Genomic DNA, 23,966 nt, shown 5'->3' on the forward strand with positions numbered 1-23,966 from the left:
TGACCTGATGATTAATCAACTACAACAGATGGGGATTGGCAGAGTTGTATTGAATTGGTTTGAGTCCTTCTTACGAAGGAGGGGGTAAAGGGTGCAGTATTGTAACTCATTTTCAATTTAGAGACAGTTACACTCTGGAGTTTCACAGGGATCATCGCTCTCCTCCTCTGTCTTATTTAATATTTACCTGTCTCCTAGGTGCCTTCCTCAAGGGATTGGGAGTGACTTATTTTATATATGCTGATGATTTACAGAGATGGATCTTTTCATCTGCCTTTTCTTTATAAATGTTTGGGAAACATTAAAGATTGGCTAGGTGGAAAGGGCTTGTCTTTAAATACAGCCAAGAGTCAGTTGATATGGGTTGGTACATATCTGCCATATGTGGATTTTACAATAATTTTTGAAGGTAATATACTACCAGTATTGAAAAGAGCAGAAAGGTGGGGGCATTCTTGGATTCTAAATTGACCATGAAATCTCATGTGCAATCGCTGGCTAGAGTGGTATTTTATAAACTTAAGTTATTAAAACTATTGAAAGCTTTGTTACCCATTAAATTGTTTAGATCTATTGTCCTAACCTTAGTATTGAATCAACTGGACTACTGGGTTGGTTTACCAGATCAGCCTCTCAGGGTGAATGAGCTGCCCAAGAGCAGCCTGCCCCCATAGTGGGGGTTGCTTAAAAGGCTTCCCTGAGTGACATTAAAAGGGGGAGGGGGCCACAAGGCTGTTGACCCACTCTATTCTAGCCTCTACGGGCTAGAATAGAGTGGGTCCCAGGCCTCACAATAGCTCCCTCCATCAGCCCTCAGGATGGAAAATGAGGGCAATGTCTGGGAGAAGCATCGCTTTCCGTCCTGGCCAGGGTCAACTTCATAACATTCTGCTGATTTTCTTCTTGATAGGGATGTGAATCGTCTTTCTGATGATTGAAAATATCGGAAGATAATTTTCAAACTTGTCAGAATTCGGGGGGCCCCCGAACCGATAGGAAAACCCCACAAAATATTTTGTGGGGTTCTCTTATCGTTTTGGGAGGGCAGGAAGAAAGGGCACTTAAAAATAAACCCCAAACCCACCCCGACCCTTTAAATTTAATTCTTTCTCATCCCCACCCTCCTGCCCCCCCACAAAAAAAGGTTTAAAGTACCTGGTGGTCCAGCAGGGGTCCCAGGAGCGATCTCTCACTCTCTGGCCATCGGCTGCCACTAATCAAAATGGCGCCGATAGCCCTTTGCCCTTAGCATGTGACAGGGTATCCGTGCCATTGGCCGGCCCCTGTCACATGGTAGGAGCAATGGATGCGGGTGGGTGTAGAGGGTTTTGAAAGGGGCAGATTAGACAGGGGCTCTGGGCAGGGGCAGAAGGTTTACTTAGTGAAAGAAGGGCAGCCACCACACCAGTGAGGCCAGTAGTATCAAGCGAGGGTGAGAGGAGTCTTTACTCAGATGAAACCGCACAACACAGGGTCAGGGGAGGAGAAGACAGGATACTGTTGGGGCAAGATACTGGTGGTGGTTTCTCTACTGTTTCAGGTTTTGATGACGACGAAAGACTATATATATCTATGAGGGAGAGTTGGCGGTCTCGACAGGAAGGAAGCCCTGGCGGGGCGGCTGCTTCACCGAGCGTCAGGCAGGAACAAGCTTCAGGAGAACACAGATTCGGAGGGTTGCCTGGAAGTACAGGTAAAGCCAGCGAGGAGGAAGGGAAAAACGCGATGAGCAAACATAGGAAGAAGCTTAGGTTGCCCAGTGATAGTACGTCAGGGAGTTCGGACTCATCCGAGTCTTCTTCTTCGGACAGCGGGTCCTCGGGAAAGAGAAGAAGGGCTATTGGAGTGGGACCATGTCAGGATTTGGGGCACCCAGCGCTGGTGTCCTTGACAGAGTTATGGGAGGGAGTGCCTAGAAGGCTTCGCAGTAGAATACGCAGGAGAAGATATGTTAACATCTTCCGCTTGTTAGCGGGACGCAGGGGGGACAATAAAGGCCGTAAAAAGGGAAAAAAGAGGAAAAGGGTGGATTATTCCGAGCCCAAAGTGGCCAAGAATATCCTTAATTGGATGAGAGGATTTTTTAGATTAGCTAGCGTCGTATGTCATTATCACCCGGATCAATTTGGGGCACTACTGGCATATGGTGACAGCATTCTGGGGGCTTATAAGGATTACGAAGGTTGGGCTTGGCTCAACTATGATGAGCGCTTTAGGGAAAAAATGGCGGGAAACCGATTCATGTCCTGGGGGAATGCAGGATATAAACTTGTGGCTCACCCAAATGACAAACAAAGGTTCTGGTAAATTTGAGCAGAGTACAGGTTTAGCGAGTGGTGTGGGTGCAGCGGTAGGCAGAGGGAAGAGCGGTGAGGCTTTGGGTTTCGGGAATAACACAAAGGGGAATGAGGCCAAAATCCCATCTAGTGGATTGGACGTTTGCTGGAGATATAATAAAGCCAGCTGTTTATTTCCTGAATGCAAATTCCGGCATGCGTGCTCCACATGCAACGGAACACATCCTGTTTCTCAGTGCCCCCAAGTTGGGCAACCAGGAGCTGCAAAAGGAGCAGTGACAGGGAAGCGCCAGCTGTAGTATCAAAAAAAAAATTTGTTTTAATTATATAAAAAAACAAACAAAAAAACCCCAAACAAACAGGGAGATGGGGGGTGGGCTGTAATGCCATTATCGCTATCACGATGTTCCAGCAGAGCGCAGTCAGGGAGGACTGTCGGATGAGAGATACATGGGGAGTGACAGGTCTGCTTGGGAAGATGAAGAAAGTGAGATGATCCACAACTCAGTCGCGCCTGCAACATGGAAGGCATACATCACAGGATTAATGGCGGTGTCAGGTTTCCTAAGAAATATAGGGTATAGGAGAAAGGATGTGACCGAGCGGGAGTTGTCTCAATTTATAATAGAAGCAAAGCAGGCAGGGTGTTCGTTGGCCACCGTACGTTCGCAGTTAGCTGGTTTTGCCTTTTTTCAAAAATTAAACGGACACCCGAACCCCGTGAATAGTTTCAGGGTGAAGAAAGTGCTGGGGGGGTTGGCGAAGGGGTCAAGGTTTCAAGGAAGACAAAAGGAGGCCAATTCGTTACAGGGACTTAGGTGTACTGGGGGAGGTTCTGCCACAAGTTTGCTGGTCGACTTTTGAAGTAACCATGTTCAGATTAGCCTTTTCCTGGGCTTTTTCCGGAGCGATGAGAATCAGTGAATTAGTGGCAAAATCGAGGCGGGCTATCAGGGATACTGGCCTGCTTAGAAACAATGTACAGGTTAGTAATACAGAGGTTAGATTGTTTATCCCCAGATCCAAGACGGAACAAGAAGGAAAAGGGTCTGTCATCCCGCTATTACGAGATGCCCAGGAGGCGGTGTGTCCAGTTCGGTTGGCTCACAAGTATATGTCAATACGTTCGGATTCGAAGGGCCCTTTTTTCATACACAAGGATCTTTCCTCTCTCACACGCTTTCAATTTGCCAGAGTGTTGTTTAGCTATCATCAAGGCAGGCGGGGATCCGGGTTATTATAGTTCGCATTTGTTCCGTATTGGGGCGGCAACCTCTGCAGCAGAGGCCGGGTTGTCAGATATTGATATCAAAGGATTAGGTCGTTGGAAGTCTTCTGCTTTCCGGTCTTACGTTAGGCCTAGCTTGGGTTAGAGTCTGGAATCATCATGGCAAGGGGAGGGAGGGAAAAGGGGGGGAGGGATGTCATTGCTGTTTACTAATTTTGTATTTGTATTGCAGAGCGCGTGGGGGTGCGAAGGTTCGAAGGATGTGCCTGGATAGTGGGTCATTCCTACATACATCGGGCGCAGAGAAGAGCATTGAAGCGTCCTTATGGAGAAAATTTGGACATTGAAAGGGTCGGGTGGCGTTTGTCCTGGTTTAGCAAGAGGGGCATGGGATGGGACGATCTCTTGCCCTTTTTGTTCGAGCGGATTCAAATGTGGGGAGAGCCTAACATAATTATTTTTCATTTGGGAGGTAACGATATCGGGTTAAAGTCTTGCAGGGAACTACTCACTTGCATGAAGAAAGATCTATCCCAGATCATGATTAGATGGCCACGGATTTTATTAGGATGGTCGGACATTATTGTGCGACTGCGGAATAAGGACGAAAGGATTTGGCAAACAGGGGTCAAAAAATTGAACAGTCAGGAAAATGGATGGGTTGGGAAGGAGGATTCTGGGTGAGACATCAGTGGTCATGGGGGACAGAACCAGGTTTATTTAGCGGGGATGGGATACATTTATCCGAGGTGGGTATGGATTTATTTAATAATTCCATACAAGAAGGGCTCGAGAGGGAGATTAGGAGGTGGTAACCAGGCCGCAGTGGGGCACAAACCGATACTGATAGGGTATCGTTTGTTGTGGCGGTAAACCCGAGCCCAAAAGTTATATGTAATGGGGCAGTGATATGACGGTAAGGACGGGGGGGGGGGGGGGGAGTGCCTCGTGTAGTTGGTGGGGCTGCTACACGGGAGGACCGGAGAACTACGGGGCCAAAGTTCCCAGTGTGAGTCTACTCTCACGGGTTTGAGGCGGAGTAGGCGGGGATAGGGGAAGGAAGAAGTCACTTCACCATTAGGGGCAAGGTGGTGAAGATGCAGAGGGCGGGAATTGGACGGGGGGGGGGGGGCAGTTTGGAGGGGTTGTTTAATAGTTATAAGTTGTAAGGGCTCGGGTTGATGTTTTGTATTAAACTGCAGCCGATTTAATACCACCAAAGGTCTATGTTGCATTATTTGGGGTAAGGGACGACAGGGGACAGCAGTATTCCATCCCTATGTTATTCTACATAACTAAGGCCTTGAGTTGGGGTGTTTGACTCTGAATTCTGAATTAACCTGTGTGATTTTCAGGAGCATCACTAGTTTGGACTCACTTTTGATACACCAGTTTTTGTTTACATTGTATTAAAATTTCTTGGAACACACTTCATTCTTCACTCCAAACTGTTATTCAACATTTATTTATTAATTTATTTATTATTTTTGTTATACCGAGTTTCATGATAGGCATCACATCAACCCGGTTTACAAATAACAATGTGTGTAAAGTATAGCGTAACGTAATAAATATTTCCAATACAACTGTGAACTTTAAATACAGAGAATCAATTAAAAGGTGTGAGAAAGTTACAATAAAACAGGGAAAATTAACTTGGAACTGGAACATAAAAGTTGAACTGGAACATAAAAGTTCCATAACTTGGAACTGGAACATAAAAGTCTTTATTGCAAACTGGTGGCAGGAAACAAATCAAAGTACAACAGTACACTTAGGGGTAGATTTTAAAAGAAGCGCGATCAGCCTACTTTTGCTTGCGCATCAGACTCAAGCAAAAGTACGCTGGATTTTAGTAGATACGCGCGGAGCCGCGCATATCCACTAAAATCCTGGATCGGCGCGCGCAAGGCTATCGATTTTGTATAGCCTGCGCGCGCCGAGCCGCGCTGCCTCCCCCCGTTCCCTCCAAGGCCGCTCCGAAATCGGAGCGGCCTCGGAGGGAACTTTCCTTTGCCCTCCCCTCACCTTACCCTCCCTTCCCCTACCTAACCCACCCACCCGGCCCTGTCTACACCCCCCCCTTACCTTTGTCGGGGGATTTACGCCTCCCGGAGGGAGACGTAAATCCCCGCGCGCCAGCGGGCCTGCTGCGCGCCGGGCCGCGACCTGGGGGCGGGTACGGAGGGCGCGGCCATGCCCCCGGACCGCCCCGGGCCGTAGCCACGCCCCCGTACCCGCCCCCAAAACGCTGCCGACACGCCCCCGAAACGCCGCGACGACCGGGCCCGCCCCCGACACGCCCCCCTCCGAAAACCCCGGGACGTACGCGAGTCCCGGGGTCTGCGCGCGCCGGTAGGCCTATGTAAAATAGGCTTACCGGCGCGCAGGGCCCTGCTCGCGTAAATCCGCCCGGTTTTGGGCGGATTTACGCGAGCAGGGCTCTGAAAATCCGCCCCTTAGGGTAGATTTTCAAAGGGTTACGCGCGTAAGATACGCGCATAACCCTCGAAAACCTACCCCTGTGCGTGCCGAGCCTATTTTGCATAGGCTTGGCAGCGTGCGCAAGTCCAGGGACGCGCGTATGTCCCGGGGCTTTCAAAAATGGGCGGTCTGGGGGCTTGGCCAGGGGCGGAGGGCGGTTCGGGGGCAGTCCCGAGTCCTCCAGCACAGCGGCCTGTGCCGAGGGTTGGCACACCAGAGGCAGGCATAACTCAAAGAAATAAAGTAGGGGGTGGATTTAGGTAGGGCTGGGGGGTGGGTTAGATAAGGGAAAGGTGGGGGGAGCTAAAAAAAAAAGTTCCCTCCAAGGCATCTCCGATTTCAGAGCGGCCTTGGAGGGAACGGGGAAAGCCATCGGGGCTCCCCTCGGGCTCGGCGCGCGCAAGGTGCACATGTGTGCACCCCCTTGCGTGCTCCAACCCTGGATTTTATAACATGCACGTGGCAGCTCGCACATGTTATAAAATAGGGTGCACATTTGTGCGCGCTGGGTAGCGCGCACAAATGTACCCTGCACACATAGGAATTAAAATCGGCCCCTTAGTGCACCACCCTGTACAAGAAGTACGGAAACACAAATCCGTATCTTCCTCACACTCCTTCCCATCAAACGGTAAACTCTTTGGGACAGGTACCCTACCACTTTAGGCTCTCCTGGTACTTTTAGGTTAATGAAGTCTTCCTCTCTGTTCCTCTCTCTCTCTGGACTCTCAGTAGAGTCTCTGGCTGCTAGATCTTGTCAGTTAGCAATCCTAGAAATTTTCCTGGGCAGATTGCTTCTCTCTGCAATTTCCAAAGACAATTCTCTCTATTGAGCTCTGTCTCTGAAAAGATTCCTTTTTTTTAAGGGGGGGGGCCTCAGATGCAGTTTCTTCACTCAAAATTGACCTTCTGGTTTCTCTGGAGACCCAGGATGTCTTCACCCCTTCTGGGCTCTGGAACTTCTTTCTCTTTTCAGGCACCCTTTTGCCCAAAGGACATCAGTCCTTCAGGTCCTGTCCTTGTGGAGGGACAGACCCACCCAAGTGTGCTCCATAAGAAGAAATGCCTGCTCCTTCAGCCCTGTGCTAAGGCTGATTCTGGAATCTTCCACTGTCACTTGGGCACAGGATTTTGTTATATCTTAAACCCCCTCCCCATGGGGAGAATGGTACACTCCACTAACATACCTACAGTATGCTGGCTTCACATACAGAGGCAGCTTCTGGATGGAGACCTCTGACTCACACTGCTGGCAGGACGATCTGTTGAGGCCACAATTGCCATTCCCCTTGCAGATTTTGGGGTCCCCTTACAGTTATGTAGTTCGTTGACATATTGTAAGTAAACCTGGTGTTTGTTTATCTCAACTTGTGGGGCAGGGGAGAGGAGCTTCGAATTCTGGCTGGTATTGCTTGAGACTGTGGGAAGCCACAGGATACACATTTAAGCACCAAGAGGTAGATCTTAAATAAGTACGTGCAACCGTCGCGAACAAAAGTACGCCGGATTTTATAAGATACGCGTGTAGCCGCGCATATCTTATAAAATCCGGGGTCGGCACGCGCAAGGCTGTGCAAAATCGGCAGCCTGCGCACGCCAAGCCGTGCAGCCTGCCTCCGTTCCCTCCGAGGCTGAAGGAACTTTCCTTCCGCATCCCCCCACCTTCCCCCACCTTCCCCTCCCTTCCCCTATCTACCCCACCCCCCAGCCCTACCTAAATCCCCCCCCCACCACCTTTGTTGTGCAAGTTACGCCTGCTTGAAGCAGGCGTAACTTGCGCGCACCGCTTCGGCATTCCCCGGCACAGGCCGCAGTGCCGAGGGACTTGGGACCGCCCTCCCGGCCTGCCCCCGAACCGTCGCCACGCCCCTGGACCCACCCCGGACCACCCCCTCACCCCCCGGACCAGCCCCCTCCCTCCCCTTTTACGAAGCCCCGGGACTTACGCGCGTCCCGGGGCTTTGCACGCACCGGCGGCCTATGCAAAATAGGCGCGCCAGCGCACGTAAATCTGGCAGGATTTACGCGTGCAGGGCTTTTAAAATCTAGCCCCAAGATAGCAAGCTTAAATTGTATTTGTGATAAAACAGGTAACCAGTGAAGGTCAGATGATAAAGGTGAAACATGGTCAAATTGTCTTGCTCCTCTTGCTCCTACAGCCTACGTACGAGCTGCTGTGTCCTAGATAAGCTAGAACTGAGGCAAGTTAGTCCCTGATAAACCCTAATAAATCGAGCTAAAGTAGTTCAGCCTATTGGTTACAAGCGAGGTATAATACGTTCCCTAAACTGAGATGTCCTATTCTTCTATGGGTGTGTTTAGAGTATTGAGAGGGTTGGGAGGAAGATGTGGGAATGTTTTTATGTGATTTTATTGAGGTCCATATTCAGCCGCTATGCAACTCAGAAAATTAGCCAGATAAACTTAGCCAGCTAACTTTGCCTATATATTAAGCAGTGCAGCCATGCCCCTGAATATTTATTTATTTATTTATATTATTTTAAAAGATTTCTATACCGTCTTTCACAAATAATAATTTGACCAAAACGGTTTACAAATGTCAGAATAAAGTCAGATAAAAATAAAATAAAATAAAAATGAAAGACATCCAATTTAAATAAAATAAAATAAAAACACAAAAATTAAATGAAAGAAAGTAAGGTTAAGGAAAAAAAAATACAATGTATACTTTAAGCCCTAATTCTAATGTATTTTTAAATTAATTAATTTGCTATACTAAGGGGCGGATTTTCATACTCCGCGAATAGGCCTACTTTTGTTTGCGCTCCAAAAAACTGGATCGGCGCGCGCAAGGCTATCGATTTTGTATAGCCGGCGCGCGCTGAGCCGCGCAGCCTACCCCCGTTCCCTCCGAGGCCGCTCCGAAATCGGAGCGGCCTTGGAGGGAATCCTCTAACGCCCTCCCCTCACCTTCCCCTCCCTTCCTCTACCTAACCCACCCGCCCGGCCCTGTCTACACCCCCCCTTACCTTTCTCCGGGGATTTACGCCTCCCTCTGGGAGGCGTAAATCCCCGCGCGTCAGCGGGCCTCCTGCGCGCCGGGCCGCAACCTGGGGGCGGGTACGGAGGGCGTGGCCACGCCCCCGGACCGCCCCGGGCCGTAGCCACGCCCCTGTACCCGCCCCCACAACGCTGCCGACACGCCCCGAAAACGCCGCGACGACCGGGACCGCCCCCGACACGCCCCCAACACGCCCCCTCGGAGAACCCCGGGACTTATGCGAGTCCCGGGGCTCTGCGCGCGCCGGTAGGCCTATGCAAAATAGGCGCACCGGCCCGCAGGGCCCTGCTCGCGTAAATCCGGGCGGATTTACGCGAGCAGGGCTCTTAAAATCCGCCCCTAAGTTTTTACAAAAAGCAGAGTAAAGTCGGAATTTTAAAATAAAAAAGAGCTAGATTTCCCAACAATTTTTGTAAAGTTAGCCAGATAACTCTGCTTCTCCCTGTTATGCCCATTCCCCTCCTACCACTTAGCCAGTCAGAACTTATCTGGCTAAATGGCACCAAATATCGGCCTCATTGTTTACATTGTTTACTATGGGCCAGATTTTCTAACCTACACACAGGCGTAGATTTGTGCACGCAACCCGGCGCGCACAAATCTACGCCCGATTTTATAACATGCGCTCGCAGCTGCGCGCATGTTATAAAATCCAGGGTCGGCGTGCGCAAGGGGGTGCACACTTGTGCACCTTGTGCATGCCAAGCCCTAGGGGAGCCCCGATGGCTTTCCCCGTTCCCTCCCCGTTCCCTCCCTGACCACTTCTAAATCGGAGCGGCCTCAGAGGGAACTTTCCTTTCTCCCCCTTGCACCGTCCCTTCCCTTCCCCTATCTAACCCACCCCCCAGCCCCACCTAAATCCCCCCCTACCTTTATTATTAAGTTGCACCTGCCTTTGGGCAGGCATAGGTTGCACTTGGCTGGCCAAGTGCCGGCGTACAATTCCCCAGCCTAGCAGGCCTTCAGAGGCCTCTGGCCATACCCCGCCCATTTTTTCAAGCCCCGGGACATACGCGCGTCCCAAGGCTTGCGCGTGTTGCCAATCCTATGCAAAATAGGCTCGGCGCACGCAGGAGCGGGTTTTCGGGGTTATGCGCGTAATATACGCGCGTAACCCTTTGAAAATCCGTCCCTATGTCTATATAAATTTTGATTGCTTATTCCAGTCATTATAGGTATATGTCTGTAACTTGCACTAGGACTCCGCTACAAGCGCATGTAATAAAATGTAACTAACAAATTAATTAATAACATGGTAGATAATATCTTACCTCTAAGCTCTGTACCACTTTGGTGGGATAAATGGTCATACCACATGTAACACAGGGAGGGAAAATTAGAACAAAATAAAGAATAAAATTAAAAATTGCCTTTTCTCTGACTCTAGCTGGCTGAGGTGGAGAAACTGACAGGGCTGGTCAGAAAGGCTTACCCTAGGACCGTGGAGCTATTCTGCCAAAGGTGGTGTTATGGCCCAGAGATGCACTGGGATGCTGTGTGTTTATTTTTAAAAAGAGACTGTTGTGGCCTATGGCAGCATCAAAAGAGAGCATCTTTGTGCTGCGGAAGATTGTCGTCTTCCACAGGGAGGCTGGAGTATGTCCTCCCAGAGTGCTGGAGGGAGTGGAGCAAGTGGCAGTTTTCTCTCACCATGACAGAGAGAGGCTGTTGAAGGTTTGCTTTCATTTTGGCAGTGGCATCTTTGTGGAAACTACCAAATACAATTGTGAACCTGTTTTGGCATCCGGGGGTGCTGCAGGAGGTCTAGGCAAGTAAAGAGGCAGGCCATTGACTTTACTTCTGGGACATGAGGGTCACGATAAATATTAAATACAGGAACATAAATTTTAAAAACACACAGCCCGAGGTCATAGAGACCTACTATCGTTTCTAAGTTCTGTGAAATAAAATGGGGATCCCAGCAGTAAAATTAATAAAACCAGATAAAATATAACAAAATAAATGAAAAACAAATATAAGACACCTGAATAATGTTAGAGAGCCCTAATCTGGCCCTGGATGGGTGTTTTGAAGCTTAATAAGTTCAAAATTAGTAATGTTTCCAGAGCTAACAAAAAGTGGCTTAAATTAAATTATACTTTACTCACACTCCATTTACTCTATCTCTTTTTTTTTTTTTTCTATATAATATTTATTACTACATTACTATGTTTAATTGGTTATCTATTCTATTTGTTCCATAATTTATTGTTAGTTCTATTGTTACCTGTTTTATTGATCAACTGTTCTATGTAAAGCCCACTACTCTTTTTGGGCATTTAAAAGTTGTATGTAAACCGGATTGATTTGTAGTTCCTACAAGAACTTCGGTCTATAAAAATTAAAAATAAAAAAAAAAATAAATAAATTGCTTAAAGGTTGCAGAGAAAAAATAAAATAATTACAGAGGACATTAGTCTAGAGATGAGAGACCTCCAAATTAACCCTCATTATATTTAAAAATCAAACGAAAAGTACTTTTAACCACAATTAAAATTGAGGTATTTTTAGGTAATTTTGGGTAAAATGGGGATTGAAATCAAGAAAATTTACATAAACATCTTAAAATTACTCAGAGGATGTGTTTAGTGGTGAAAATAATTTAAAAAATCAAATTTATTGTAAAAATTGACTCTGATCCAGGCATTTTTCACGATCAGTCTGGGTTTTTGGTGACTCTAGGCATGGCTGAGCAGGATTCCATGCTGTTTGAAAATTGCAAGTGAAGCCATTTCCTAGGCAACCGGGCTACCTCATGCAGGAACCAGCAAAAACAACAGGGTGAAGCAGCTAGCATAACAATAAGGCAGCGCTGGGTCACTTCATCCAAAACTGTCATCAAAAATTGATCCTCTTCTTTTCCACTTATGAATTATGAGTATTAATAAATATACACCACCATAGCCCCATTGTGGTATTTTTGGAACTATTTAATAACATAAGAACATGCCATACTGGGTCAGACCAAGGGTCCATCAAGCCCAGCATCTTGTTTCCAACAGTGGCCAATCCAGGCCATAAGAACCTGGCAAGGTCCCAAAAACTAAGTCTATTCCATGTTACCGTTGCTAGTAATAGCAGTGGCTATTTTCTAAGTCAACTTAATTAATAGCAGGTAATTGACTTACCTTTTTCCACTGTGAAAACTGACCATTTAATCCTACTCTCTGGTTCCTTTCTTTTAACCAGTTTGCAATCCACAAAGGGACATCACCTCCTATCCCATGACTTTTTAGTTTTCTTAGAAGTCTCTCATAGGGACTTTGTCGAATGCCTTCTGAAAATCCAAATACACCACATCTACTGGTTCACCTTTGTCTACATGTTTATTCTCCCATTCAAAAAAAATGTAGGAGATCTGTGAGGCAAAACTTCCCTTGGGTAAATCCATGCTGGCTGTGACCCATCAAACCATGTCTATCTAAATGTTTTGTGATTTTATTCTCTATAACAGTTTCCACAATTTTTCCTGGCACTGAAGTCAGGCTCACTGGTGTACAGTTTTCCAGATCACCCCTGGATCTCTTTTTAAATATTGGGGTTACATTGGCCACCCTCCAGTTTTCAGGTGCAATGGATGATTGTACTTTAAATTACATGTGACTAAATTACATGCAATTAATTACATTAACATTAAATTACAAGTCTTCAGATTTCATGTAATAGTTTCCAAAACCTGTCCTGGAGACCGACCTGCAGCTGATCTGGCTGTCAAGATATCTATAATGAATATGCATGAGATATATTTGCATACCTGGGAGACATCAACCAATGCCTATTTATCATGTGCAGATTCATTGTGGATATCCTGAAAGTCCGACTTGCTGTGAGGTCCCAAGGACAGGTTAGTTGTTGAGCCTCTGTGATTACTGACTGTAGCTGCAATGACTGGGCCAAAGAAAGTTGTGAGGGATCATAAAATTATGGGGGGAATGAAGGCTCAGGGTGTTGGATTCATCCACAGTTCCGAACGAGCTGGGAGTACAAAGGAGCAGGAGGAAACGGCACCATCAAAAACAAAAAAAAGGAAGTAAATGCGGATCTTTCCCAGACTAGGTGTATTCCCACTGCAGCAGCTAGATGTCAGTCACTGAATGTGTAATTTCTATAAATGCCCATGCTTAAGTGCATCTGCCGTTCTCAATTTGTGCCTTTAGGATGTTGCACAAAGTAGTGAAACCACAGTGAAGTTGTGATGAAAGGGCAGGCTGCAGAGGCATTGCTGTCTCTTACTTTAGGATGTGATATTTCAGGCTGGAATAACTGTATTAGCCCAGAAAAGACTCCAGCAGTCTATGCACCCCAGGATCTGAAGTTCTGTGCAATGTTTTGGATAAGACTTAAGACTATTATGCAAAACTGGTAACTGTTATAATAACCGTTTACAAACCTGACACATCTATTTCAGACTGGCAAGTCCCTTCGCCAAGGGAGCCAGCAGTGACTGAGTTCACTGCAACTCCCAGAAATTGGCTAAAATCAAAATGTAAGAACAAAGCAAATGCCATACAGGTTCAGCCCAACGGTCTATCCAGCCCAGCAGCCTTCCTCCAACAGCGGCCGATCCACTTTCTTGTGCATTAATTAAAAGCCTTTAACTGAAATGTATTTATTTACTTTTTATTTTAGATTTTTATATTCCGCTTTTGTACACTCTGACACTTCAGAGTGTACATTAGAGTGGAAAAGTGTCAGATTGCTTTAGATGAAGAATCAACGTTTGTTTTTAGAGTCGGAAAGATTTAAGTCTGTTTTCAAACTATATTAAAATACTTGGGCCAATGTACTAAAGTTTGCCAAATTTTATGCAGAAGTTGCAATTCTCCACACATAAGTTTTCTAGGACTCATATGTAAATAAACCTGGTAGTTTATTTACATAAATAAACCTGGTAGTTTATTTAGTAAATAAACCTGGTAGTTGCCTGTAGGAAACTTGGAAGTTTCCTACAGGCAACTTTGAATAAAAAAATAACTACACCTTATTGAGGTATAGTTATCTTTTTAGAGAAAACCAGGCTGCAAAGGCCTTTTTGCATACATTTTAATACTGTGAACATAGTTAATGAGCAGATTTGCATGAATTTGTATCACAGCAACTCATTAACTGTGATTTTGCATAAAATTTTGCAAGCATAAACTTGCACATATAGATTTACTGCATGCAAAGCCATACATTTTGCAAGGTGTCCACTTCAGTGAATAAAGGGAAAATTGTGTACCTAAGCCCAATTTAGCCATTTTTACATGCAGAGTATGTGAAATTAGGCACAGTGCAGTAAATATGCCCCAAAGTGAGGGAAATGAACTGCTTTTAGTATTAGCTTAGAGGAGAATTTTAAAAGCCCTATACATGCCAAAGCTGGGACATATGTGCATAAGTTGGACTGGCGTGTGCAAGTGGATTTTATAAGCTGCCTGTGTGCAAGTCAAAAGTTTTGAAAACGTGGCAGGACATGGACATGTCAGAGGAAGGCCAAAAGATGTGCGCATAAGTATTTTTGTGTACAGGCATGCGCTGGGGTTCCATGCCGCATAATTTACTACTGCTATGGATGATGTGTAAGTAATAAAATTTAAAAAATCTAAGCTAGTCTGTGGAGTTTTAAGGGGCAGGGCTAATGGGGAAAGGGTGACTGTTAAACTAGAGGCTTGTAAAGTCCTATCCCTTAACTGGGTGAACCGGGAATGAACTAGGAAAATTACTTATAGCGTTGGTGCACATCCCTTATAATAGATAGATTAGTCCATACAGTGTTTCCTAGGGAAATTGCATTGACACATTTGGGAGGTACACACAGACCCTGTGGGCATTGCATGATGTGCTGTCATACAGATATAGTTTCGTCTTTTGAAAATCCTTCTACTAAACGTGTGTTCCAACTGCGTCTGGATTCGGACTGTACCACGCAAGGTGTAATATATGTTGTAAGGTGCCCCTGTCCGCTTTTCTATGTGAGCAAGACTACCAGGATGGTTAAGACACGTATGATTGAACATTGTTCTAACATTCGGAACAAGCGGGACAATGAGCCCTTGGTTGATCATTGGTCTCAGGTATCACACTCCATCTCTGATCTCTTCTTCTTTGTGGTGGAAGTGGTCACACACCCCTCTCGGGGAGGTGACTTCACAGAACACCTGGGTCGAAGGGAACAGAGGTGGATCCATACATCTAGGTACTGTAAATCCATCGGAACTAAATAGAGAGATAGAATGGCATCTGTTCGTCTGATCGTGATTGGTTTGAAGTTATTGTCTGTGGTGTGATTGGACTGCTTGAGTCTCGCGATGGATTCCTTTTCGCGCCCTTTTTAGGTTTAAATGTCTGTCTTCCATGAGGGTGGATGCGCTCCCTGTTGACATTTGGAATGTGTTTATAAAGGTATGTTTCTTTCATTTACAATTAAATCGGTTGGGTAGCCTTTCTGTTATAGTTCCACATTGTATGTATTTTCTTTCAGATTTCTTTGATGTTTACTGTCCCTCCCGACCCAGCCACAGCGAAACACGGGTCCATGTCGGGGGACTTTTATAAGATGTCTGCTGTTTGAAATCAGTGGAGTTGCCGTACAAATGTTTGCTGAATAAATATACACTCTCTAAAGAATTCCTTGTGGAACTTTGATGTTTTCTTGCACTATCGTGTTGCCTACTACTTGCTCAAGTGCAGGCTGCTGCTTCTTGTGGTTTTAGATTTCAATTACCCCAATATTGACTGGGTAAATGTAACATCAGCACATGCTAGAGACATAAAGTTGCCGGATGGAATAAATGACTGCTTCATGGAGCAATTGGTTCAGGAACCAATGAGAAAGGGAGCTATTTTAGATTTAATTCTTAGTAGAACACAGGATTTGGTGAGAGAGGTAACTGTGGTGGGGCCACTTGGCAATAGTGATCATAACATTCCAGAGCTGGTATTCAAGGGTGATGAGTCAGATGAACTGAACCAAATCATTGTGAACATGGAAGATGTAGTAGGCCAGATTGACAAACTAAAGAGTAGCAAATCATCTGGACTGGATGGTATGCATCCCAGGGTTCTGAAGAAACTAAAAAATGAAATTTCAGATCTATTAGTTAAAATTTGTAACCTATCATTAAAATCATCCATTGTACCTGAAGATTGGAGGGTGGCCAATGTAACCCCAATATTTAAAAAGGGCTCCAGGGTGATCCAGGAAACTATAGACCAGTGAGCCTGACTTCAGTGCTGGGAAAAATAGTGGAAACTATTCTAAAGATCAAAATCACAGAATATATTGAAAGACATGGTTTAATGGAACACAGTCAACATGGATTTACCCAGGGGACATCTTACCTCACAAATCTGCTTCATTTTTTTAAAGGAGTTAATAAACATGTGGATAAAGGTGAACCAGTAGATGTAGTGTTTTTGATTTTCAGAAGGCGTTTGACAAAGTCCCTCAGGAGAGGCTTCTAAGAAAACTAAAAAGTAATGGGATAGGAGGCAATGTCCTTACGTGGATTACAAACTGGTTAAAAGACAGGAAACAGAGAGTAGGACTAAATGTATTTTTCTCAGTGGAAAAGAGTAAACAGTGGAGTGCCTCAAGGATCTGTACTTGGACCAGTGCTTTTCAATATATTTATAAATCATCTGGGAAGGAATACAACAAGTGAGGTTATCAGATTTGCAGATGATACAAAATTATTCAGAGTAGCTATATCACAAAAAGATTTTGATAAATTGCAGGAGGACCTTGTGGGACTGGAAGATTGGGCATCCAAATGGCAGATGAAATTTAATGTGGACAAGTGCAAGGTGTTGCATATAGGGAAAAATAACCCATGCAGTAGTTACATAATGTTAGGTTCCATATTAGGAGCTACCACCCAGGAAAAAGATCTAGGCATCATAGTGGATAATACATTGAAATCGACAGCTCAGTGTGCTGCAGCAGTCAATAAAAGCAAACAGAATATTAGGACTTATTAGGAAAGGAATGGTTAATAAAACGGTGAATAAAACTGAAAATGTCATAATGCCTCTGTATCACTCCATGGTGAGACTGCACCTTGAGTACTATGTACAGTTCTGGTCACTGCATCTCAAAAAAGATATAGTTGCGATGGAGAAGGTACAGAGAAGGGCAACCAAAATGATAAAGGGGATGGAACAATTCCCCTATGAGGAAGAGCTAAAGAGGTTAGGGCTGTTCAGCTTGGAGAAAAGACGGCTGAGAGGGAGATATGATAGAGGTCTTTAAAATCATAAGAGGTCTAGAATGTGTAGATGTGACTCGGTTATTTACACTTTCAGATAATGCAAGGACTAGGGGGCACTCCATGAAGTTAGCAAGTAGCACATTTAAGACTAATCAGAGAAAATTCTTTTTCACTCAATGCCCAATTAAGCTCTGGAATTTGTTGCCAGAGGATGTGGTTAGTGCAGTTAGTGTAGCTGGGTTTAAAAAAGGTCTGGATAAGTTCTTGTAGGAGAAGTTAATTAACTGCTATTAATCAAGTTGAATAGGGAATAGCCTCTGCTGTTACTGGGATCAGTAGCATGGGATCTTTGTTATGCTTGAACTTGGTTTGTGGGCCCTTGGGTCATGGAGAGAGCTGACTCCACCCATAGGGAGGAGCCCTGTGGGGACTCTCCACGACAGGCAGGGTCTCAGCAGTGATGGACACAGGAGTCAGAGATATATTTATTATACAGCAAAGAGAAACCCGAGGAGCGGGTTTGTAAACTCAGTCCTTGAGTAGGAAGACCTGAGATGGATTCTCCGGTAGTGGTCCGCAGAGTGGGGTAATCTGGGAAATACTTCCTTCTTGGTAGTTCTTGTGCGTCGTAGCTCCGGTAGTGGTCCACAGTGTGGGGTAGGCTGGAGATAGATGTTGGCAGCAGATACAAGTCAGCATGGATCCGGTAGTGGTCCGCAGAGCAGGGTAACCCGAGGATCCATACAGCAAGAGAGAAGCAGAGTTGTAGATCAGGTCTAGTACTCACTCTATGGTGTTGCAGTAGAGATATCGTTGTAGCAGCACTGGAGACCCAGAGCAGGAACACTGAAGGGTCGTTCGTAGAAGTAGCGAGAGGTACTCTCTAAGCTGGTGAAGGTGAGACTCGCAGAGAAGGCTCTCCGAGGAGCAGATAGCCCTGAGTGCAGCAAGGCCCCCTAGGAGCGGGTACCTGAGTCACTCAGTCTGGAACTCAGGAACAGCGAGGCGAAGGTGGAAGACAGAATCCTTGCTAACTCGTTGGTAGGAAGGTCCGGTAGGCTTAAGTACACGTAGGCAGTGACGTCATGCAGAGGGGACACCCCCGAGGTTCCCGCCATGACTTGGATAAGACGGAGGCAGGCGTGCGCATGCCCTAAGTTACACCAGATTCAAGATGGTGACCGGGATCACCCACGCCATCCCGGGAACGCCAGGGAGGTCGGCAGGCAGAGGCAGTGGTGGCCATCTTTGCCAGAATCGGAGCTATAGGGCAAAATGAGGTGAGCAGCCATCTGCGACCGACAGGTGGAACAATCTTCTTAGTGTTTCGGTTCTTGCCAGGTTCTTGTAGCCCGGTTTGGCCACTGTTAGAAACAGGATGCTGGGCTTGATGAACCCTTGGTCTGATCCAGCATGGCAATTTCTTATGTTCTTATGGTATCTTCTAACTATTTTTGAGCTGCCTTGCCATTAGTTGACACTGAGCATTTTTAAAGATGGCTTGCCATTGGATAGTGCCTGTGGTCACCAGCTGCCTTTATTTCTTGACCATATTTCAATATGGAAAAACTCTAATATTTAATGATGTACATATTACACAGAAAATCACATAATGAAAGTTGTCATAGCCATGTGAAAATTTCTTTATCAAAGTAAGAAACTAGGCATACTGAAATGGTCACACAGCTACTTGTTTCTGCTAACCTTATAATTACAGTTGTTATACCTTGCCAGGGGAAAAAAAGCACAGTTCAGACTCTAAGTGGCCAATAAGCACTTTTTGGGACAGATTTACTGATTCCAATTTATTTTCTAATGAAGAAAGCTTTGCTTTGCAACTGCATAATAATCACTTGACAATATATCTAGTGAATAAGCTGGAAGCTGTGCATGACTGAATTATTTCTTTATCAGAAATTCTTGAGCTAGGAACATACAGATCAATATTCAAAAGATTTATCTGGTTAACTTCGGAAATTAGCTGAATAAATTCAGCTAGATAAAACTATCCCTGCCTCACTCCCATCCCCTCAACCAGCTAAGTTTGTGTGCACATAATTTGCAAGATGCACACATTTAGCAATCAGAAAAGGGGTGGGAACAGATGCAATCCTGGGGAGGGTTTTTCAGCTCTAATTGGCCACGCGGCTGCACTTGCACAAATGGCCAGTCAAATTTTCCTTGGCAAGATTTAGCCAGACTTTCAATCGCTGATCTGGCTGGTTAGATATGGCTGAAAATCCAGATAAAGGCATCTGAGTAACATTGCTCAGTTATCTCACCCGCTGAGCGGGTTTCTGAAAATCCACCCCATACGCTATTGCTGAGGCAATTCTTACAAGCAAACAATTATGTGGAAAAATGTAACACTGTCATGATTTCACCCTCATCTAAATCTTGTTACTTCTTCATGCAAGAGTTGATCCCAAATATTGGCAAACAGCAGCCTAAAGCTTTCTTAGATGTTATGAGATAATCAGGAGGGAATAGCATAACTGACAGCACTAAATAGTAATGAAAAGCAATTACTTGTAATAGCATGGAACAGAGCCGCAGGTCCAGACTTGTAAGAAATATTTCAGAATAGCAGAGAGGATCCTTGCATTTGAGGGTAAGGCCTGAGACCAGGTAGGCTCTGCAGTATTGCATCAGGAATGAGCAGACTAGATGGGTCTTGCAGTCTTTATCTGCTGTCATTTTCTATGTTGCATCTTATCACTAATTAGTACATTGTAATAATAATGCTAGTAATGTGTGCTCTTCCCATAAAAGATTGCTTTTTAGCAACCTATATGCCTCCCAGGATATAGCATTCTCATATTGTTAGAAGTCTGATTCTGCAGTCAATGCCTATTTTTTTTACACCGTAAACGAAATGGGTAGACTACCAGGCTGCTTATTATGAAGAAGTTATTGTTTACATAAACTAGTAGTTGTATTTTATGGCTAACTGATGGGGGAAAACTGAAGTAGTTAAACTGTTTACATTTCCTTATGACAGATCCTTAAATATGATATTGTGACACACAAGGTACCATGATACTTGATAGCTCATATTTAATTTCCCTTTGAAAATTCTGGCGCACTGTGAGTAATTCAGTAACCATGAACTTTGCAATTGCTTTATAGCAGGTACAAAATCAGTGCCATAAAAGACACATGGGGATTTCAAAATAAAATCCCTCCAGACCCACCCTCAGGTAACCCCATACTGAAACCCACAAGGTAGCACCAATTACGTGCTACGTTCCTCACAGACAGCATCCAGTGGGAATTAGGAGACATGGCCAGGAGGCAGCCTCTTCACACCAAAGCTTGTGTTTGCAGACATTGAGCAGCTCTATAGAAGTGATAAGCAGTAGTAGGAGTAGTCGTAGCAAGAGTGCTCAAAGAGGTAGGTACTTAGAGACTTCAACATGAACAGCCATCAGGGAATTGAAGGCTTCTTTGAAATCAACAGTTCTTTTGGTATGAATATGTAGCTCTTTAATTACAGCTTTGATTCCATCGTTGACTTCATCTGCATGGTGCTTGTAGAGAGAAGATGATCAGATGATGTAGCCATCCTGCGTAAAACCTGTCTTTGGCATCAATGGGATGGATCTTCTGGGGCTGGCCAAGGTGCACTGTCTGATGTCAGTCTTCCTCTTTGCAGCCTCTCTTGTTGGATGTCATATGAAGGTTGGTTATTTCCAGTATGAAGCTAATGCCTGTCTACTCCTATTCTTCTCCCTCAGAGGCAGCTGTAGGATCCACCAGCACATCTAGGAACTCAGTCTGCTTGCCACAAACCTGTTGGCTCTGGAAAAGATACAGAAATGCGTAAGGTATATTGTTGGAGAACATGCATCCCTTTTGTTTCCATCAGAAATGCAAGGATCATTTACTACAATGTCTCTATCCTGAAACTTCCCTGCCCTGAAATATATTAGTGCCTAAAGAAGTTCCCAACCTTCCTAAAAGTCCTTGGTCCAGGTTTTCCCCCATCCCTCCCAAATATATAGGCCTGATAGACAGGTCAGGGCCTGTACGACAACCCTGCAAAGGAATGTTAGTGGACTCTTGCTGCGTGTTTCTAATTTGTGCTCTTGTAATGCAGCAACTCATCAGCTCGCTCCAGATGTTTTGCTGATGCTGTACTCTTGGATTCTAGGAGGCTGATGATGATGTCTGGGCTCAGTGTTTCTGCCAGCCATTGCCCCAGCGGTGTGAGGTGAATTAGACCAATATGGCCACTTCCTGTCTTCGTCTGATGGCCACAGATGGTTGCAGACTTTTATTGTTTGCCCCATTTAACATCCTGATAGTACGGTTTCATTTATACTATTGTCCTGGAATTGATTTCGAAGTTGCTTAATACCCAATTTTATTTGTTTCCAGATGTAATCTTTTGTTGCCAGGGATTTATTTGTGGAGCCTTTTCAAAAAAGCATATTGTAATTCTCCAGAACCTCAATGCAGCTGTTTTCTTCTAGAGTGAAGCACAACATCCACTGGCATGGCCATGCCCCTGTTGCTGTAGTGTGTGGTTTCGCTTCTGGCTCCTCCTCCACTGCAACATTTTCTACCTCTTTAAAAAAGCGTGAGCCTCTGAGAGTCTCTACTTCCTTTGTTTTGTTTTGTTTTCCTTTGTCTTCCATCCCTTCCTCTCCCTGCTGTGCAATCCTGTATTCCTTCATCTAAGCCCCCACCCCTCCGAGTAAATGTAGTGCCCCTCCTGCTACATTGGCTAAGGCATCAAGTGGCTAAGGGTTTCAGGTGGTACAAGAGGAGTCACAGGATATAAATACCAAAAGGGGGAAGGTTAGGAAAGGGAATTCTCCTTCCTACCGGTCTCCTAAGGAATAGGAAAGGGGTCCGGAGCCCACCCAGCAAGTCTCTCAGGGGAAGGGAGGAAAGGAAGAATCCAAATAAAGCAAACTTCAAATGTAAGCAGATGAAATCTTTATAAGGGCACTGTGAATTTTTCACCATTAACACAATTTCTGGGGGTTTTTTTTCTTTTTACAGAAAACAACTGTCCTAAAGAGAACCAGTTCTCCCTACTGTTACATGAACAATTAGTTAAGTATTATTTTCTAATACTTTGCTAGGTTTCCCCTGAAACAAAAAACACCAACTACTATTTCTTTCAAGAGAGGTGAATTTTGGTGTTAAAATTTTTATTTTTCAGATGTTGCTGGATCGCACTGCTGATCAACATTGCAGGTTGCTGTATATTTCTGTCTTTCTTTTTCTTTTCTTTTTCACTAAGGGCCGGATTTTAAAAGGGTTACGGGCGTACATCCTCTGGATGTACGCCCGTAACTGGCCTTTCACGTGCCAGGCCTATTTTAAAAAGGCCCGGCGACGCGCATAAAGCCCCTGGACGCGTGTAAGTCCCGGGGCTTTACTAAAGGGGCAGTCTGGGGGCAGGGCAAGGCCAGAAGCTTCCGACAGAGTGGCCATTGCCGCTGTGTTGGAGGATCGCGTGCCGGCAATCTGCCAGCACGCACAACTTGGCCTGCCCAGAGGCAGGCGCAAAAGGTGAAATAATAATTTGGGGGGGGTGGGGGGTTAGAGTAGGGCTAGGGCGGGAAAGGTTAGGGGAAGGGGTGGGATGGTCATGTTAGAGGAAAGGGAAAGGGAAGATCCCTTCCAGGCCGCTCCGATTTCAGAGCGGCCTGGGAGGGACGGGGGAAGGCAGCGCGGCTCGGCGCGCACAAGGTGCATAATTGTGCATCCCCTTGTGCGCGCCAAGCCCTGATTTTATAATATGCATACGCCTGCTTGCGCATGTTATAAAATCAGGCATACATGTGCGTGCACTGGGTACGTAGCCCGCGCACATGTAGGCACACGCACTTCTTTTAAAATCTTTTAAAATCTACCCCTAAGGTTCTTTCTCTGTGTGTTTTCCAGGCTCTGTGAGATCTGATTTTTCCTGAAACATGTTTTATTCTACTTCATTAACTTAGATACTTTTGTCTGTCCTTTTAAATGTGTCACTCTCTTATTCTTTTCTCTCTCTTTCTCTGTGAATTGGACAATGTTGCAGTCTAGCCTGTGGACTTAGCTGAGTCCGTTCTGAGAAAGAATACTTCATTCCCTCTGCCATGGCTAGTGGGTGTATCTTGAATGGCCAGAGGAACTCAGACATTGCTCTCTGTAGCTTATTTCTGACCTTGATTTGGGTGCACTATCTCTGGATCCAGAAGTAACCTCACTATTCTTTACGTTAAAAAATAGCATGTTCTTCTGATACATTAACTACGCTTATCATCTAGGAGTGAACTATAAATATTCCTTCAGTGTTTATTCATGAGGTCTAATTGGAACTGGGCTAGCTAATTGTGGAAAAAAAAAATAATTAAGGTTCCCTACTCCTAGCTAGCACAGAGGAATCTGTAGTAATAATGTGAGTGAATGAAAAAAACTTCTCACTCACACACTCTCTTAGGCTGGTCACATTGTTGTCACAATCACTCTCTTTTCTCAATGATATTATCCAGTTATACAGTTCTCACCAATCATATAATGACTTATGTAGTATGTAATATTCACTCTCGCTTTACTGTCAGTATAGACTGGCATGAGAAGCGTTTACCAATATTCCTTTTCACTGAAAGCTTCCAATTCACCAGCTAATTCACCATTATTGAAATACAGCTTAAGCAGCTATATTTCAGTGCTAGTGACTCTCTAGCTGATGTCACTTACAGGCAGCGGTGTGTGCCAAGCTTCACTGAATCAGAACTGCTGTG

Source organism: Rhinatrema bivittatum, chromosome 6 (assembly GCF_901001135.1).
Source record: "Rhinatrema bivittatum chromosome 6, aRhiBiv1.1, whole genome shotgun sequence".
Lineage (NCBI taxonomy): Eukaryota > Metazoa > Chordata > Amphibia > Gymnophiona > Rhinatrematidae > Rhinatrema > Rhinatrema bivittatum.